Genomic DNA, 6,000 nt, shown 5'->3' with positions numbered 1-6,000 from the left:
AGGTTGTTGATTATTTTTGGAGGGGTGTAAACCCATAGGGTTCTATCTCTTTTGTGTAAACCCCTGCACTACTAGAATATTCTATCGTAGCTATTTGAAAAGAGAAGAAAGACCAACCGCCAAGGTTGGGAGTTTCCCTATAGTGAAGCATTGCACTTAAAGTATTATGCTGTACAGCCTCCGGTTACATGATTGAATCATGTTCGACTAAATAGGTTTGACAGCACCACGTCAGTTCTAAACTCACTTTTCCTCCTATACTGTCTGCTCACTCTGTTATTGAGTTTTGATGGTCCTCTGATGGGGACTGCGTTGAACTGAAGAGAAAAAAGAAAATCCCCCATATTCTCTGAAAAACAAAGTTTTTTTTGGTTAATATTTAAATCATAACTCACAATGATCTGGAACAATCTCCCTGCGGCAGCACATTTGGCCTCTAAACATTCCGTTTAAGTCTCTGACGGACACTGTTTGGCAGTGTGAGCTGATTTGATGAAGAGTACACTGTGAAAGAACCCTGATAGGTATCGTTGTCTCAGCTGTCTTGGACCAAATACAGATACAGTGTAACTGCACTTGGAAGGAGAGGCTGTGGGCATATCAGTAATTGTAATGCAACAGTCCAGCTTGAACAAAATGGGAATTAAAGAAGATCAATCTGGAGACACTGAAATATTTTTATAACCTTTGAAAATCTCCAATTTAAAACAACTTGGATAATAGCCAGCTCTCTTTTGTGCTCTCTAAATCTTAATTTATTTGCATGGTATACAACAGATGAAAGCCTTGAATTGCCCTTTGATGAATTCATGTTTTGGGGTTGTTTGATAAAACAGGTCATTGAATTACATTTTTATTTTATGAATCATCTTTTGAACAGAGCGAGAGCGTGGATGTGCTTTTCATTATGTTGGTTTGAATCCTGAGCAGTCAATCATTCAGGAAATTCCATCTACAGTGTAACAGTGACAAGGTCACAAGGATCGCAGATGGCAAGGACACTGAAGAATGAAAGGCTTTGTAAGGGTTCATACTTGAGTTGATGTTCTGTATAAGAAAAGGACAAAGGAAGAAAGCATATCAGTCACTCACATCAATCTTGGCTCAACCATAAGGCAATGCAACAATTACCATATCTATGGAGGGTACGTACGGGTGCGAACGAAAGGGGATAGGAGACTGTGACACCCTGTCTCTGGTATGGTGCTGGGGCATTTGTTAATTAGGGTGCATGAAAAGCAGCCAAGGCTATTCTCCTAAATCCAGCCAAATTAATGCTAATGGAAAATGCTATTGCATTGTGGATGAACTGCTAATGATTTGTTCCATTGCACCATCCCAGCCGATCAGTGTAAAGGAAACTAGTCACTTAAAGGGTGTCAAAAGCTGTTAGTATTTGGTCCCATATTCCTTGCCCGCAATGACTACATCAAGCTTGTGACTCTACAAACTCATTGGATGCATTTTGCAGTTTGTTTTGTGTTATGTTTTGTCCAATAGTAACTGAGTAAGTAAGTAATTTATTTTTAAGTGAGTAGATAATGTTTATGAACAATTTATAAATGAATCCTGATAATGCTGATAAAGGTTAGAGGCTACACCAAAACATGCTAACTAACCCATTTCCAATAACAGGGGAGCTTAGCATTTGTATGATCTTTGTGCCTCTGTAAATTCACTCATCATTATTCATGATTATGCATAATCATGGTAGCATCCACACAAATGTAGGAGTGTTCAGAATCATCCTCTATTCTTACTTATGACAAAAGTGACTCCAAAATACTACAATATTTTTCAACATTCAGTTCCTTTTGGGCTAAAGATAATCCAAAACAAACCTCAAATGCATCCAACAAAATGCATCTCAAATCTAAAATGTTGGAATATAGAGCCAGATGAAAAAATTTTGCTTCACTGTCCAAACACTCCCGTCCATATGTAGAAAGGACAATCTTAGTGAAGTGATGTGCTCAGAAACTGAGGGCTTTTAAAGCTGAGTGTTCAGGCACAAGGACGACAATTTATGATATTCATTTGAATTTCTTCTCTGTTCAAATGTGCAGTACTGCAATTGAATGTGTCTAAATATCATTTCCAATGAATTTGGAAGATGCCTGAACTTCAATTTGAACTATTTGGTATTTATTAGGATCCCCCATTAGCAGCTTCAAAAGCAGCAGCTACTCTTCCTGAGGTCCACATGAATCATGATATAATCCACAGTACAGAACATATTAGTCTAGGACTGAAATCCATACATTTTAAAACATCACACAGCCTACATGTCAGCATATACACACAATATCTAGGTCTAATACATTGTGTGTATATATATATATATATATATATATATATATATATATATATATATGGCTGTGTCTCTCCAGGCCCCTTTGTGCAGTAAAGTGTTATTTTATCTGTTGGTTTGAAACTGTTTTTATTGCTAGCTTGAGTTACCAGGGGTGGCAGAGAGTTTCCCAGCCTCTGTTCTGGACCTGGGGACTGTGAAGAGTCCTTTGGTTGCATGTCTTGTGCTGTACCGATGAGTATCCCGAACTGTGTGTCAACAGATAGTTCTATAGGCTTCCATTAAATCTCCAGATTGCATCATGTTGTTTTGAGTTGATGGTATTGATCCATGAGAGCAATGAGTGAGGGCTGTGAAAGCCTCCACATTCCATGACGTTCTCAACCTTTCTGGGAGGTTATTGGCTATAAGTGTATCCTGGCGCAAACTTCATTTTATTAGAACTGGTCCCGGCCAATCAAGAAGGTAGATTTAGTAGCCTACAAGTTATCTAGCTCCTCGATGCTTTCGATTGACTAGCAAGGCGTGTTAGTGTGGGTGTGATTAGTGCATAGCACTTGCTTCATGGTTCTTTATTCTGGCTGTAACTGTGCTGTGCATACGGCTGTATTTTCAAGGGCGCGTTCCTCTTGGCGGAGCTGCACTGTCGCTCTCCACACGTGCAAGTGTCAAGAAAAATATTTCAGCACTGGAGCTGTTCACGTCAGCGTTTTGACGGACTCTGACGGAATAGGTCATTCGTGTCACATTTGCAGTATATATTTGTGGAATCCAGGCTATTTTGAGTAGGCTAAACGCGTACTTTTCATTCAATCGAAGCCTTGCAATGCTGGGTAGCTGTTCGTGAGACACAAGGAAAAAAAGTCCCAAATCACGGTGGAGAGTTGTCCGATTTTATCTCAGGTAAATTCCATTTATTTTCAATATGGCATACAGACCAACAGCAAAATTGTTGCATAACACATTTCAGAGTTGCATTTAATTTAATGCATGACGAAAAGGCTTCTCGGGTGATTTGCAGGAGCTAGGCTATAGCATTTTTCTTCATCTGCCAATGATTGATGGCTGTGTTTTTAAACTAAACATTCATAGGCTGGATATAGTGACCTGGTGTCAGCAAGGCCTTCGCAACGCTATGTGTGTGCTATAGGGGTGAAACCACAGATATCCTATTTAATTACTAGAGTGGCTATGGCCCCAATTTCCAAAATGATATGAAAATGGCAGCCATTGTGGCCAGGGAGAAATCCAAACCAGTCTAATTTGAATGAATGGTAGTTGTGGCATAGGTGATGCAATCTTGCTTTTTCTTATGCAGGAACTTGAAAGTAAGGCATCTGATGTATATCAGAGATTGTGTAATATAATTACTGTCATCCTAAAATATTGTCATATGATCATAAATACATTAAACTGGTTTTATACCAATATAAATAGCCTCTAAAATATATGTAAACAGACCATAAATGTCTCAATGTGAGTGTTTTGCTAAAATATCAGTACTTGTTGCATTAAGTCCTATCATCAACTGATTTCAGCTACTGTATGGCTGTTGATTGACTGCATTGTTTGTATGGAATGTTGGCATACTGACAGTTCATTTGAAAAATATTTGGAATCGTTCCACTTATACTGGCTGGAATACAGCACGTTTCACAGCCGATTTAGGTCGGCACTCAGCTGGGGGGTAGATCCTAGCCACGTTTGATCATTTTGTGCATCATAACCTCTCTTTGGGCAGTGTAGGATGGCTCACTTCAATTAATGGTGGCAGGAAAAGGAGTTAGTCGTGTGGGTGGGGGAAATAACATCCTGCTATTCCTCAAGACCAAAGGCTGAATCATGTCCCACTATGTAGGCTACCTGCAACAGAGCAGAACAGAGCAACAGAGTTAAATACTACCCCAGGTAGTATGTCCCATCCTGTGGTAATCCTGGGGTCAACACAGGTCCTGTACCTAGGGAGTTCTGGATCACTGGACTGAGTCATGCTCAACAGCCTGCGACAGATCCCTGCAGCTTGTGCATGTTCCTCTGCCGTTCTCACAGTGACCATTGTCCGCTTCTCTCAGCCTCAGTGTATTGACTGGCACAGCTTTTCTGCTTGCCTGGCAGCCTGTCAATGCAAACATAGGAGCTCCTCTCTAAGGATGCATTTGGATTTAAATTCCTCTACTTCCAGGCGCCTCTGTCTGTGCACCATGGACAGCACACAAACAGAATTTGTTTTTGGGACCAACCAAACAGTTGTCAGCCCGCTGGGTGTCTTTGTTGGGTTCTAGGACAGAGAAGAGAAGAGGTGTTCTCGGTGTACCAGAGATGAGGAGTCCCAGCAGGGCAAGGATATTTGGTCTCAGTCATTCTCTACATGCACAGAGAACTATGGCAGTGTGCCTCACACAGATGTGATCATACAGCTTCTGCCTGATGGTCTGTGTTTCCAAAAAGAAACCGTTGTCTCTGCCATTTTTGTGTATGCTTACCAGTGTGTGTGGTTGTGTTTGTGTACGTTTTGTAAACGATTCTGCTCATTGGCGAACTTGTTAGTGTAATTAGTTCCAGGTCTTTGCTCTGTGGGTCCGTGGATGAGATCTTTGGCGCTTTGTGCCGCCCCCCAATGATCCCAGCATGAAAAGGAGGACTGGTTGGGATTCTAATCAGCACATACCCAGAATGGACCTGTGAAGAGAAACATGTCACAACTCTAGTCAGACCTAGAACCTCAAGCCTTACTGTGAAAATGGATTCCTTGAACTAATCTTTTAAATCCACCAGTTTGTATAATGCAGGAAGAAGAAAAAATCATGTAGGCGCTAAACTTGGATGACATTCCACAGTAGCTAGGTTTCCATCCAATTTGTGACAGATTTTCATGTGAATATTATAGAAAATCTGCATGGGGGGGGGGGGGGGGGGGGGGGGGATCAAATTTTTCCCAGCAGAGGTTTGTTTCCATCGACCTGACTTGTTGCAAATAAAAGGCTGTGTGTGACGACAGTGCACATAAAAACCACTCTTGATAAGTTCTCATGTACCAAATAAAAACAAACTCAATGTTTCCATTGGAAAATGCAATCTATTGATGGTTTTGTCACAAACTATTGCAATAAAGGGCAAACTTACCCAATCAGGTTTTTGCGCATGCTCTCAAGGCATAAGTTCACTCCCATCTCCAATTACTCAAGCTAATAGCAAAATGACCTTTATTAAATAACGGATTAAACAACATCTCATGGAATGGCAGGGACTGTGAGGAAACACACACAGAGAGACACATGATGTCATTGCATACAAATTATGACCCTAGATATTTATTGGTAAGGAGCATCAAGCTCATCACCATACACTTTCACCACCCTGTGAAGTTCATTCTAACTTTCATCTGTAGCCTAATAAACTGCATGCTTTTTCAAATTGTAGTGGGCACACACTGGTTGAATCAACTTTGTTTCCACATCGTTTTAATGAAATGATGTTGAATTGATGTCTGTGCCTAGTGGGATGACCGCAACTTTGCCTTTACATGATGGTTATTCTATCAAATATTTAGCAAGAAATCGTTTCCACTTCAATTTGTCGCATAAATAATTTTACAGGCACAAAAAGATCCCACTGTGTCAAACGAATAAATTGTCTTTCGACATTTATAAAACTGTACCGACCCTTCCTGTTTCCATCACAGATGTCAT

General features: G+C 40.5%; 1 protein-coding gene across 2 annotated transcripts in view; it reads left to right on the top strand.

Annotated features, from left to right (window-relative positions):
- The first annotated feature begins 2,622 nt into the window (after positions 1-2,622).
- Positions 2,623-6,000, top strand: part of phf24 (PHD finger protein 24) — a 30,129-nt gene continuing 26,751 nt past the window's right edge. For both annotated transcript variants that reach the window (XM_036977342.2, XM_036977340.2), the window contains exon 1: positions 2,623-3,214. The gene's annotated coding sequence lies outside the window, so the exon portion shown is untranslated. The remainder of the gene's footprint in view (positions 3,215-6,000) is intronic.

Source organism: Oncorhynchus mykiss, chromosome 5 (genome assembly GCF_057628025.1).
Source record: "Oncorhynchus mykiss isolate SJ-2025 chromosome 5, ASM5762802v1, whole genome shotgun sequence".
Classification (NCBI taxonomy): Eukaryota; Metazoa; Chordata; class Actinopteri; order Salmoniformes; family Salmonidae; genus Oncorhynchus; species Oncorhynchus mykiss.
This window is presented reverse-complemented; position numbering and strand designations above follow the sequence as displayed.